Source organism: Marmota marmota, unplaced genomic scaffold (assembly GCF_001458135.2).
Source record: "Marmota marmota marmota unplaced genomic scaffold, marMar, whole genome shotgun sequence".
Lineage (NCBI taxonomy): Eukaryota > Metazoa > Chordata > Mammalia > Rodentia > Sciuridae > Marmota > Marmota marmota.
The window spans coordinates 433,855-447,654 of record NW_026000349.1 but is presented as its reverse complement, the minus strand read 5'-3'; the positions used below and the strand labels follow the sequence as shown (position 1 = coordinate 447,654).

Below are 13,800 nucleotides of genomic sequence, written 5' to 3'. Positions count from 1 at the left end.
TTTGTTGATACTGGGGATTGAATTCAGGGTTGCTCTACCACTGAGTTACATCTGCAGCCCTTTTCTATTTTTTTTTTTTTTAATTTGAAATAGCCTAAATTGCCTAGGCTAGACTGGAATCTGTGATCCTCCTGCTTCAGCCTCCTTGTAGCTGGGAATACAGCTGTGCCACTAGAGCTGGTTTACCTGTTAACTTTATAAGCAAATGAATTATTTCTTTATTGAACTCCAGTCTGCGGTATAAAGCAAATTATATGAAGTAAAATGGTCCTGTCGCAGCATCTGGGCTTTTTAACATCCCATTGCTTCCTGACACACACGCATACAGGGACACCACACACCTGTGCTGTCCTATTCTGTATTAACCTTTTGTTCACTTTTCCTGTAAAAACGGAGTTATTGGTTTGGTCCCTGCATGCTCTGTGACAGTCTTCTTGGTGACCAGGGTTCTCAAGTCCTGGAGTTTGTTGTAATCAGCCAGAACACACTCCGCCTTTTTCCTTCCATTCTTGCCTGGGTTGGAGAGATAGTTGGGGAGGAGACCCTCCAGAAAGGCACCGCCCGCGTTCTGGCCCCAAAGCCAGAGCCTCGCTGGGCTAAGCTTGGTCCCTGAGGTTTGCGCAACCAGCAACTCTGAGCTGAGCAGCCCTGCTCCTGCTCAGGAGTGGACAGCGGTGAGTGCTTGGCCCCAGGCAAAGGGGCGCGGTGGGGTCATCCCAGAGAAGGGCTCTGCCACGGCTCCGGGCTCTGTCCAGAGTCCGCACAGATCTCCTCCCAAGAAGGAACCTAGACACTAAGCCCTCTCCACTGAGGAAGGCATGATTCTGGAGACAGGAGTCTGTTACTTCTGTCAGTAGAACTGAAAGCGGATCAATAGAGCTTTGATACTCAGGGCGTCTGTGTGGGGCTTCTGCTGGGGTCAGAAAGGAGAAACAGTCCAATAGTGTCAGACTGGCTCTTGGAAAAAGGACAGGGACCAGTTTTTATCAAGTGCAGGGGTTTCAGGGATGCGCTCTGTGGAGTCTAGGAATTTTCACTGGTTTTGAGCAGTGTCAAAGGGTGTTCTTTTCTTGTGCACACACTTCAGCCTGGAGGAATGGGCTGTCAGAGCCTGGGAGCATTTATATTTCTCCTATTGGGCGCACAGCCTATATAAAGCTGGTGGTATGGGCTAGCACCTGAAGCTATGAGATAACACAGATGGTGTGAAAGCACAAATCATACTGAGGAACAATTTAAAGGCGCTGGGAGTTGGTTTGCCTTTAGCATTTTGTGGCGATTCCAAAACAGATTTCTTGTTTTTGTGCAGTTTATTTTGGAGATATGTTGGTGAAGCCATCCTGGCTTTATGGGGCTTTGTTTGTTTCTTTGTTTCTGCAGTCCTGAACTTGACACCCAGGGTGTGCTGTTGCTAGGCAAGTTTCTAACCCTAAGCTACACCCCTGCCATGCATCTGATTTTGATGTCCATAGACTGAGAGAGTGAGGGGTGGTGAAGAACAGATGCAATACTCTTAATGACTTGACAGGCTATGAGATGAGGTCCTAGGAGTGCATTTACCTTTTTATGGGAAATAAGATTGCTGTCTCATTTTCCCCCTTAGAGATTCTATTCTCTTACTCTTAAGAGGTTCTGATTTTATGGGGTCTTTAATTGTCTCAGGGAGACATGGGAAAGTGACAGCCAGGCAAGGAGCCTGGGATACTTTTGGAAAGCTCTTCATGCATTCCACAGCACAGATGTTTGAGGTCATTACTAAGTGGAAGCTGTTGCTTCAGGACTATTTGGGCTGACTCCTCTCAACCTTTATGTTGAGGAATATTAACACTCTACCTCTGGGCACATGCATCTTAATACTGGAGCCCTTGTTCACCTGAACCTCCATTAAGCTGAGTGAGGAGGACATTTGTGTGGCAGAAAAGGTAGATGGGTATTGTGTGCACATTTTGTTGGAAAACAGCACACTTCTCAGAAGAGATGACTGAGTTTATGGTACCAAAGCCAGAGTCCTGAGTAGGAGAGAGTAAAATGTAGAATGAATAAAAACCATGGGGAGCCTTGTCTGATAGGCAAACACCTGGAAGATAGGGACTTGAAAAATGTTAAAAACCTCCATAGCCATAATTTTCCCCCAAAGAAAACTAATTTTTTTAAAGATCAGGTTATACCCTACCTGTTGATCTGTATCCTCCGTATTACCAACCCAATTGCTGTGGCAACCAACATCCTCACAAAGAAAACTTGCTTAATGGCTAATAAAGAGCAATAAGCCTATTAAGCAGAAAATTCATGCAAAAACCAGGGACTCAATTTGCTTAAACTCCAGCTCCATGAGCACTATGCCAGTTTCTCCTCCAGGTGGTACATTCAGTTCCTATGCTGTCAGTCAAAAGTCAGAAGGTGGACCTGGGCAGGACTCTTTGGAAACTTCCCTGAGACTTCCAGTTAAATAGGGCAGGGGGGATCACATTGTCCTTGTAATCTCTGAGAGGACCTACTCTCTCCTTTTCTCTTCCCCTACCCCTTCTAATAAACTCATACCTGTTACTCTGAGCAAAATATTTGAAATTGTTCTGGTGTATTTGCAAGAATTGGGGTGAAAAGGGGCCTCATAGCTGCCTCAGATGTAAAGCAGGCCTTGTTGCTTATAACATGGTCATCTGCTCCAGAAACCAAATAGAAAGAGCAATAGTTAAAAGCAGGAAAGGAACTTTAGTTAGCATAGCTATATAAGAATACAAAGGGGACTAGCATTTCTGGTCCTGTCTTCAGGAGTACTGACGTGAGCTCCTAGATTATAGACAAGTTATGCATAGTTCACTTGTCTTGATTAAACTGCGGTCTGGTTGATCAGTATTTGAACCATCTGGCTGATCATTATTGAAGATTTGTTAGACTGTCCTTGTCTGGAATAAGTGCTCTTGTCTGCTAGGGTACTTTTTTCTCATCAGGAGAGGTTTATTGATCAGATCTGTTGTTCCCAGAATCCTAGGGACTGGTCCAGAGAAAGTTTTCATCCTGTTTTGAGTTGTCCATTGTACATTTGCAAGCACAAGTGAAGGGTCTAAGTCCTTGTTACATCTGAAGCCTCTGGCAGTTTCACTTGAAAATGAGTATGAAATACAAACTGGCAATTCATAGTGGTTTTTCATAAAATGAGGTGGTAATGCAATTGATTTCAGTTCTTGTAGTGTTTTGTGGGTGGGTTTGTTAAGGTAAATGTGGCAGTTGTCTCCAAATGTGTAAAGATAAGTAGTTGATATGTTATGGATAAAATCTTACTGACCATGGGAGTTGCTACAAGTAGAGAAGTTTATTGACATTAATATTTTGAATGTATTGACCACTATATTGTCTTTTTCTTATTCCAAGGACATAATGTTTGTCTACAACATTGGGCGGTTTGCTAAAGAAGCATTGGGCTCTTTTTTGTATTTTTTCTGTGGATAGATGAGTTTTAACAATTAACTTTAAAAAAATTAACTGAGTTATTACAATGCACATGAAAAATATTGAAAAAATTCAAGCAATACAGAAAACTATAATGCCAAAAATTAGATTTTATATATATATATATATATATATATATATATATATATATATATACATATCTGTAAGGTTGCCTCTAAGCATTTTCTCACATAATTGTAGAAATGTGAAAATCAAAAACATACAGATTCTTATTAACAGATGTTTATCAGGCATCCTTGTTCCAGGTTCTGGCCATTATGTAGGAATTCCCTTAGGAAACACTATATATATGTGTGTGTGTGTGTGTGTGTGTGTGTATTCCTACAAGAAACTAAAATTTGTTCTTTAAAAATTTTATTGATGCTTAGCTCACTTCAAGATATGAAACACAGGTTGACAGTGTAGATGATTTTGGCTTCATGGTTATTTTGTTTTCAATATGGTTTGTTGATGTAAAATTCATGTATCATACAGCTCATCTACTTAAAGTGTACAACACTGTGGTTAGTAATATATTCAGAATTGTGCAAGCAGCACATTCCGTCAACCTCTCTCATTAGGACCCATAATTGAGCAGTTATTCCCCATTCACTGGTAGGCTGAGAAGGGTGGTGAATATCTAATTTTGAGCTACATAGTTGTCTCATTTATAGAGATCAACAGCATTATTTTGGCAGGTAGAAGTGTACAGCTGTTAAAATTGGGGTGATGGTTATGGACAGAGCAAATTTTCTACTCCACTTTCTGCTCTTATCCTGATTTCAATGAATAAGTTTATTTTCAGAGGAAGAGTGAAGGAAATTTTGTTAGGTCAAAGATCCTGCTTAATGAGTTCCTGCACTTTGTTGATCACTAGCTTAATCCCTTGTATTTCTGACTGGAAAGACCTTGTTATACTTAGGGCAGGGACTGGCAAGAAATGAGTTGTTAGACCAAGATTGCATTTGGAAATTAATCTACATAATGGGAAGGGTGAGAGGGAAGTGCCTAGAAAGTTGCAATCCTTTGTATCTCCCATGAAACCAATGGAGGCAAGTGACTTACAAAGGAAGAAAAAAGATTAGCTGGTTGTCATAATGCACACTTGTCATCCCAGCTACTCAGAAGACTGAGGTAGGAAAGTTACAAGACAAAGCCAGATCGGGTAAGTTATTGAGATTTGCCTCAATATAAAAAGGCTGAGAATGAGGCTCAGTGGTAGAATGCTTGCCTAGTATGCACGAAGCCCTGGGTTCATCGCCATTAGTACAAAAAGATTCTACTAAATACATATACAAACTTAGCCTAACTCATTCAGGAGGTCAGTTTCTTCTGCTTTCTTGTAACCTAGAGTGAAAAGGAAAAGGGATGGAAAAGTCAGAAGGGGACAGGAGAATACACAGAAAGAAGAAGAAAATATTTCACTTTGTCTCAACTATCCCATTAATTGGAAAAAAATCTTTAGTGTCTTTGAAGAGGCTAATATGCATTTGAATTCTTACTGTGTGCAAGAATTTTTTCAGCCATTCTCATACTCACACTAAGCTTTTAAGTAAGTGTTTTAGTCCTATTTTATAGATGAGGAAATTAGAATTCCCAGAATCACTCAGAGCTTCAATAAAGTAGGAGCTGCCAAAATGAACCAATGAATGAAATAAAATAAGAAAGCCAAGAAGGCTTTCCAGATAGTTATGTCTGTTCCATATTTGTAGATGTGGAAGCTCATCTTATTCCCCTGGAGCTACAATTCAGTCATTATGTGTTGATTACATACACAGAGGTAAGACTTCACCCAGGAAGGTGTGCTTCAGAATGTGCTTCACAGAACATCAGCTGTGAAATCAGAGGCTCCCCTACTAATCATATTAGCAATATATGCCTAACATTGATAATTGGTTTATGCCCAGAGATAATTCAAGTGGCTTGAATTTTTCAACAAAAAGCAATTGCTGCCCTTTCCAAACACTTTCTACCTAAAAGGGAAGAGAAGCAAACACTTCTGAAAGTTTACAAGACTATAAACTTCCTGCACTAACTCTTCTCTCAGAGTGACAGAGAAATCCCTTTGTTTATTGAGCATCATATCATTTTAATTTCAGCTAAACAAATACACCACAGTAACCTGGAAGAGCTATGTTTGATATGTTATTCTTTAAAAAAATGTGCTTTCTGGGATCCAGGTTTCATTGGATTTTATAGATTTTGATTATAAAAAATTGAAGAACAAAAAAAGCATGCTAAATCTGACATATTTCTATTAAAAACATTGAAAAAGTTTGTGTATTTATTTATTTTTATTTCAGTAAGTATTTTGACTTACTGAAATGTAGCAAAAATCAGTACAGGGTAACATCCTGTGCAACTATAGTACAATTTTCAAAACTAGTAAATTAACATTGACCTATTCTAAAATACTATTAATTAACTGACTAAATCAATACTATTAATTAGAATTTAATGCTAGTGGTTACAGAATTTATTTAAATTTTCTTGTCTTTTCACTATCTTTTTTGTGTCCAGGTTTTAGTTCAGGTTCTCATATTGCAATTAACTTCTATATATCTAGTTTCCTTCAATTTGTGACAAATCATCAGCCTTATTTTTCTCATGACCTTAACACTAATGTGGTCAGTTAATTTGTAGAATGCATCCCATTTTTATTTGTTTGATGGTTTCTCATGATTTGATTAAGGTTTTGTTTTGGGGGTCAATACCAAAGAAGTAAATCATAGTGAATCATATCAGGAGTGTGTGATGTTGATGTATCTTATTATTCATGATGTTAATCTTGGTGAAGCTGATGTTTGACAGTATCTCAAAGAGTTATCATTATTCCTTTGAGAGATACCCAGGCCAGGCACCATGGCACACACCTGTAATCTCAGCAGTTTGGGAAGCTGAGGCAGGAGGATCGTGAGTTCAAAGCAAGCCTTAGCAAAAATGAGGTGCTAAGCAACTCAGTGAGACCCTGTCTCTAAATAAAATTTAAAATTGGGCTGGGGATGTGGCTCAGTGGTCAAGTACTGCTGAGTTCAATCCTCAGTAACAGAGAGAGAGAGAGAGAGAGATACCCTGATACGGGGCTGGGGTTGTGGCTCAATAGTAGAGCAGTTGTTTAGCATACGTGAGGCACTGAGTTGGATTCTCAGCACCACATAAAAAATAAAAAAAATATATTATGTCAATCTACAACTAAAAATATAGATTAAAATGATACCCTGATAAACTTGGGTTATGCAAATATATGTTTGTCCTTCAATTTCTATCCACTAATTTTGACATCATCATGTGAAACATGTTGTAACATGTATAATCTCCAGCAACCTCTGCTTCCTCCCCAATAAAGAAGAACCCATATAAAGCCTTTATTGGGTTGGGCTCTTGCTGTGGGAATGAGGTTCTCCTCCTGATGGAGTTTCCTGCATTCCCCACATCCACCTCCATCTTGTGGGACAGGAGAGAGTGCTATAGTCCTAAGGGTATGTCTGAGAAACCTTGCTCTTTGTTTGCTTTTATAGTTCATGAATGAACTATGAAAGCCCAAACATATAGTTATATGTTTGGTGTTGCACTGGGGTAAAATGTATGGTAAGGCTTCTCAGGTAGTACATATTATTACTTAGTTTATTTGGTCTATTGATGCATCCCTACCCCTGATCAAAGTAAGAGTGAGTCTTTAAACATGGTAAGAATATGACATTCCTTCAAACAGAAATTTCTGGTGCCTCTCAATCTCATTTGAAGTCAAAGCTAAAGTCCTTATTGTGGTCAGTGGTAGGCTCAGCCTGAGCTGTCCTTCTGCTGACCTCATCTCCTATCCTCTTCTCCTCCTCATTCTCAAGGTTGTCTGGCCTCTTTACTATTCCTTAGTATAACACTTGGACTTGCACTGTTGCTCCAGGTGGCTACTCTCAGATGACTGCTCAATGGCTTCACCGGACAGCCCTTCCCTGACCATCTGTCTTCTTTTCTTGTTTTCTTGGTTGACATTTTTTCACAGTTAACCTCACTGATGGCTGGGATATATTGTGTTCATTAATGTATCTCGAGTGCATGCAATATAATGTAATATTAGTAAATACTGAATTGACTTTACTGGTAAGAAACAAGTTTGGAGAGGCTAAGCTATTCTCATCAGGTTACATGTTTAGTAAATTTAAAAGACAGGAGGAACTCTAACTCCATATAATGTACCATAGATTAGGACCATTTTATAAGCAGCTTTAGGAAAGGAATATTTCAGTGTGCTCTGTAAAACTGCTGACCAAGTTGTAGATAACATTAAAACAGTAGGGATGAAACACACAGTAATTTTAATTTAGTGTTAGTTACATTAACTATAATTTGACTAAATATTTTCTAAAGTCTGGGTTTTGGTTTTCTATCACAGATTAAAACTAATGTGGGCAAAAGTCTTGTGAGAATATAAAAAGAAAATAGAATAGTCATATGGAATTTTATGTTCATTTGCATCCATTAAAGAGAGGATTCAGATTGATTTGAAAAATGAAAGGGACAGGAAAGAGATTGGTGGTTCTTGGAGCCTGTTGTTGGCACTGGGGTTTCTATTTCACTTTCCTTCTTTCCTATGGTTTTAGTTGAAATTTTATTTTTTATTTTTTAAAATTTATATGATTTTTATTTTTAATTAATACACACAAACTTAAAAGTTATACTAGTTGGTTACCATATGACATTTTAATACTTGTCCACATGTACAATGTTTAAATCAGGTTAAACATGATTTGTTTCCTCAAACATTTATAATGTTTTTGGTTAAAAATATTTAACATCTTTTCTTCTACCATTTTGAAATATACAGTTCCATTGACAGAGGGGGAATTTTTCTGTTTACTCTTTGCCATTATCACATTTCTAATATATGTGACTACTATACAACACCAATAAATATTAGGCTAAACTGTGTGGATTGAATGCTCTACCAAAGCATACGTTTTCTTCTTTGGTAATGAGACATTAATTTCCAAGATCCCCTACTGGCTCTCCTGAGTTCCGTGTCAGTTCAGGAAGGATCAGGATGTCCATATTGTGAGAGGAGAGGGTGGGGAAGGAACCTTGTTATCCAGAGCCCTCCAGGCTTCCAGGGTTAAGGTTCCGCTCCTGAACAGGCATACTCAGCCTTTATGGCCTTTGCTGATCTCTCTGGCCTAATTTTATTTCTGTCTCTATCTGAAAGCTAAAGTTCAACATGATAAACTACAAGCATTTCCAAACATCTCTTTCAAAGAATGGGAGGTTACTGACAAAGGTTTTTCATATGGATTCTGAAAATGGTGGAGCCATGAAGATATTAAATTTCAAAACTGTATGTGATAGTGTAAGTTCATTGATGCAGCTCTAAAAATAGTTTGTATTTTGATGCTCTCTCAAAAGTGAGTCTGCAGTGAAGAGTGCCAGAGAATGCCTCCCCAAAGTATCTATCTCTCTTTGGTATTTGGATTATTTTTGATGTAAGGCAGGTGAGAGCTGTAGACACTGGTAGAACTCTTATCTCTCTTTATCTACAAATACAGTACAAATAACCTTTTCCAAAGGATGCTTACATTATATGAAGGAAGTTGCCATTTCTAAGGTTAACTCTCCAAGACAGCTCTTCACTCAGGAGAGAATTCCTTGTCTAACAAGATGACCCTTACCAAATCACTGTGAAATTCCTGTGCATAATTACAGGAGAAATTTTTTCTTCTGTTAATCTATCACATTTGTTCTTATTTTTTCCTTGTTTGCTTGTTTATTTCGCCCAGGGCCTGTTAAGCCTGTACTCTAACACTGAGCTACACTGCATGCAGCCTACACTCAGTTTAATTTCCAGGACTTCAGATGGAGAATTCAAAGGGGAGAGAGAAAAAGAGTTTTCCTATCCTAAAACAGAATTTAAGGGAACCTAAGGGCAACATATTATTTCATAACAAAAATCAAAAGTAGACGGGGAGGATTGCCATCCAGGAGAATCTTGTTCATTCTTGTCTGTTTTCAGTGAAAGTTCATCCCTCTGAGCCCTTGAACTTGACATCCTTTTTACCACTACCAAGGGCCACCACTCTAATACTAGCATTTCTGCCCTGTTTTCCAGTAGTCTGCTAATGAGCCCATATCTCCAGACTTGCTCCCCCTTTCTCCAGTATCCTCCACACAGCAACTAGTATGTTCTTTTGAACCTTTCCTGATTAAAAGATGTCAAGCTTCTCATTGAGCATGCAGAGATTTCATGATAGAGTCCCTTCCTTTCTATCCAAAATCTTGTCATTTTCCCCAGCAGAGACCCACTCACAAAGTAAAGTGACCTCAGGGGTCTTCAACCACCATATCTTGTGATTCCACAAGAAGGATTTCAGATGAATTACACAGGGTAACAAGAATTTATCAGAAAAAGTGACAATACAGACATTGAGGATAAGCACTGAAGAAACCTACTCTGAGGGAGGATGATGTAGCCTTTATAGAGTAAGAATTTTCAATGATTTTGGATCCTTTTGTTCTTGTTCTGTTCTCTCATACCCCCTTAAATTATTTCCCCTTTGTGTAGCCCTCAGTGAATTCTCTATGTGAGGGTCATGATGACCTAGTCAAAAGGGGTGGCTGCAAAATGGTTTTGGTGCTGACCTGGTGATAAGAGGTAGCTGTGACATGGCCTTGAAGTGACAGTTCCCTTCAGGCTTATAATTATTTATAGTTTGGGAACAGAGGACCTTCTGGTTTCTATTTTCCAGTCTTTTCTACTTTGATAAAGTTGCCTGTGTTTTTAGTCCTATGACTCCTGGATTTTTTCTAGTGCATATGTCTAATATTCTTTCGGTTTGTTGGTGCTCTTCATTGCCCTTCACCTGCCCACCTGCTTATGACTGTCTAGCCTACCTCACATTCCAGAGCCCTTCTAAAATGATGTGGGAGCCTACAGCACCTCAGTGAATGCACTTATTTTCATAATTTAAAATCCAAGTTTTACAGTCTTTTTCCTGTTTATTTATATGAAGCAATCATCTAACAGTAACTTGAGGCCTCTAATTCCTTGTGAGAATTGTAATGACTTGGCATTAACATCAATAGATACTTTAAACCATTTTATCCCATCATCCCAGATGTATAACATCTAAAAAACTTAAGTAAGCATATAACATATAATTATATAGTTCAGCCAAACAATGATAGTAAGGATATAATCATAATATTTATTAATTTTAGTTACCATAATAATATATATAAGATATAGATTATGATTTCCAACCCATTTTAGTGTACCTATGTTTCAATTTTCAATAAAGTTAAAGTGTGGTTTCATTTGTTAGAATACAACAAGAGCAGAGGAGAGGATAATGTACACAGACCCTCTCCCCAAAAAAGATGTGACAGGGCCCATAAGATTAGAAATTTTTAAAGAGGCCCTATTTTTTCCCCCTCAGTCCCTAGGCATTTCCTGGTAACCTGTTTTTGTTTTATTTTGGGTTTGTTAGTTATTTTCTCTATCCCAACATCCTACAGTTAATCATCTCATGCTGAAAACGAAAGCTAAAGTACCTTTGAAGGCCTGACCTGGAGCCAGTGTTACAAGAGTCCTAGGACACAGGGTCCAGCTCCAGAGGTCTAGACAGACCAATGTGGGTCACCCTTTGTAATATGCGAAAAAGCAGAGCAGTTTGAAGGGTAGGAAAGGTATTTTAATCAGTGTGGCCATGCCAGGACAAACACATATAGTGGTATAGTAACCAAAGCTCTGTCTTAAAGATATTGCCAGCAACTTGAAGATTTTATATAAAAGAGGACCAAAGGCAATGTCTTGGTGGGTTTGTATGACTGGGAAAGGGGGTTGCACAGAGTAAAATCATCCTGATCAGGCCATGATGCAGTTGGCCATGATCTCAGATCATTCTGTGAAGCTCTGGGAAGGCCTGTCATTGATTGTAGGGGGTGACTTAGCATCTATCATGAGATGACTTTTCCTCTTGTGGGGCAGACTTGGTTTTGTTGCAAAATAACTATTCCCATGTAGTGGGCAGCATCTACATGGGCTGATATGCTCTGTGAATCTCATAACACGGTCCATAAAATTAGAAATTTTTAAAGAGGTCCTTAATATTTTTAGGTGGGCTTTCAGGGGAGCAATTTTGGTTCTTTGTGATAAAGATACTTATCAATCAGGCTTTTTGTTCCTGGAATCCAAGGTATCTAGTTGAAAAAAAAAAGTGGCTCATAGAAAAACAGCTAAGGAGGAAGTAGAGTCAAAGAGACACAAAATGGAGCTAGGTAAACTCAGGGTGAATAAACCTATGGCTTTGAGCATATGTTTTAACTACAGAGTTACATCCCCAGTCTCCTTATTTGTCTTATAAGAAATTGGTCTTGCTATTTTTTTCCAAGCTGGCCTCAAACTCATTACCAATGTGCTTTGGCCTTTTGTGTAGCTGGAACTACAGGTGTGCATCACTCTATTGTGTATCACCTTTAATTCTTAAATTTTATTTTTAAAGATTATTATTATTTAGTGATTATCTACTTTTAAGTTTATTTAATTAAATATATTCATCGGGTGTTTCAATGTCAATGTTTGATAACTCCAGTCTGGATTACCTATGAGTCTACTTCCATGCTCTCACTTTTGGAATTTTAGGTTTTGTTTTCTGGCATGCCTGGTAATTTTTTATTGATAATTTAAGTTGATGATATCACCTTTGAGAGTATATTTTACATTCTTTTTGTAAATTCTGAGCAGATCACTTTCTTAGAGCAGAGGCTGGTCTATTTTGGTTTGCCTATATTCCCAGGACATCTGGGATCTCAAAACCTAGGAATTTCAGGGCTCCTTATCTTTGCTGGCTCACAACTTCTAATTTTGTCTTCCTGGCTGATAGTCTGCTAAAATGCTTGAAATAACAGTGGTTTCTGGAAGACCTCTCTAAAAGTTTCCTTCTACCTGATGGTCCTATATTGCCTCACACATGCATAGTTTATGTGTTCAAATGCCTGGTGAAGAAAGAGCGGGTGCTGTGTTTGCTCCAGTGCTTTTTCCTCATTTCCAGGATTTTGGTTCCTCAAGCTCTGGTTGCTTTGACTGCTGGCCCCTGTTGTTTGGTCTACTTTTCTATTGTTCTCAGGAGAATGATTAGTTTGGAGCAGCTAGTCCACCATAAGCTGAGAGAAAGAAGAACTTTCTCTTCATGGATGACTTTGGTTTTTAAAAATGAAAACTAGGTTTATTGCAGTTAACATTTCAAAACTCTTTTACAAGCTCAGCTCACCTTAAGTTCTTACTCTAATTAAAACTGTTTCAGGGTTGTTTCATAAACTGTTCAGTGAAACATTTAAAACATTTATAAACTTAATGTGCAGTATCTGCCTTAAAGCCTTGAGCTGTTTCACTATTGGTTTGATTTACTTAATCATTTTAATACTTAATTTTAAACCTTCTTAAACTTTAATATTCTTGTCCACTAGGAAATTATTAATTTTTTGTAAACAATTTGGAATTTTTTTGTTTTAATCAACTTTCCATCACTGTTACAAAATAATTGAGAAAACTAACTTAAAGGAGGAAAAGTTTATTATGGCTCATGGTTTCAGAGATTTCATTCTATGGTCGGCTCACTCCGTTGCTTCCAGGGATATTAAAAGGCATACTGCACATTAACATCACAATGAAAGGGCATGGAGGATGAAAAGTTTTTAGTTCATGGAATCCAGGAAAGAATAGAGAAGGAACTAGGGGCAAGTTGTATCTATCTAGAATTTATCCCTATTGATCCTCCTTATCCAATCAGGTCCAATCTCCAAAAGTTTTTACCTCCAATGGCACCATAGACTGATGATTAAGCCTTTAGCACATGGTCTGTATGGGACATATTCTATCCAAACTGTAATACCTTCTTAGCTGATTAAATGTAATAACAATTAGAGATATGAAGTCTAGAACTATAAATTCAGAGAAGTTTCTCCTGTCCCTGACTGTTTAGTAAACCCCTTTGGTAATAATAATGTTATAAACTATAAAATATAATAAACAGGTAAATAAACAAATAATGTTATAAACTCTGAAATATGATCAATCAATTTAAAAAGGAGATATAAGTATGATCATGTGGGATGTTCCAGAACTTAGGTTGTATTGTTATATGGTTTTTCAAGCCAAACAAGACTCTTATCTTTTTCATGTTTCATGAGTTTTGAGTAATTTTCATATTTTCACTATTAACTTATTAGAAATTCATTTCACATCTAGTTGGAGTGCAAGCATTCAAAGTTGTCTTTCTCCCATTATAGATTCTATGGTTGTTCTTATCGTGGTAATGTGGCTATTCATTGGAAAGTAATCTACTCACTGCAGTGCAGTTTAAAATG

The 13,800-nt window shown here is 37.9% G+C and overlaps 1 protein-coding gene across 1 annotated transcript in view; it reads left to right on the top strand.

Annotated features, from left to right (window-relative positions):
• LOC107160721 (broad substrate specificity ATP-binding cassette transporter ABCG2-like) overlaps nt 1-13,800 on the top strand; it is a 127,627-nt gene that overhangs the window by 45,816 nt on the left and 68,011 nt on the right. The window lies entirely within an intron of this gene.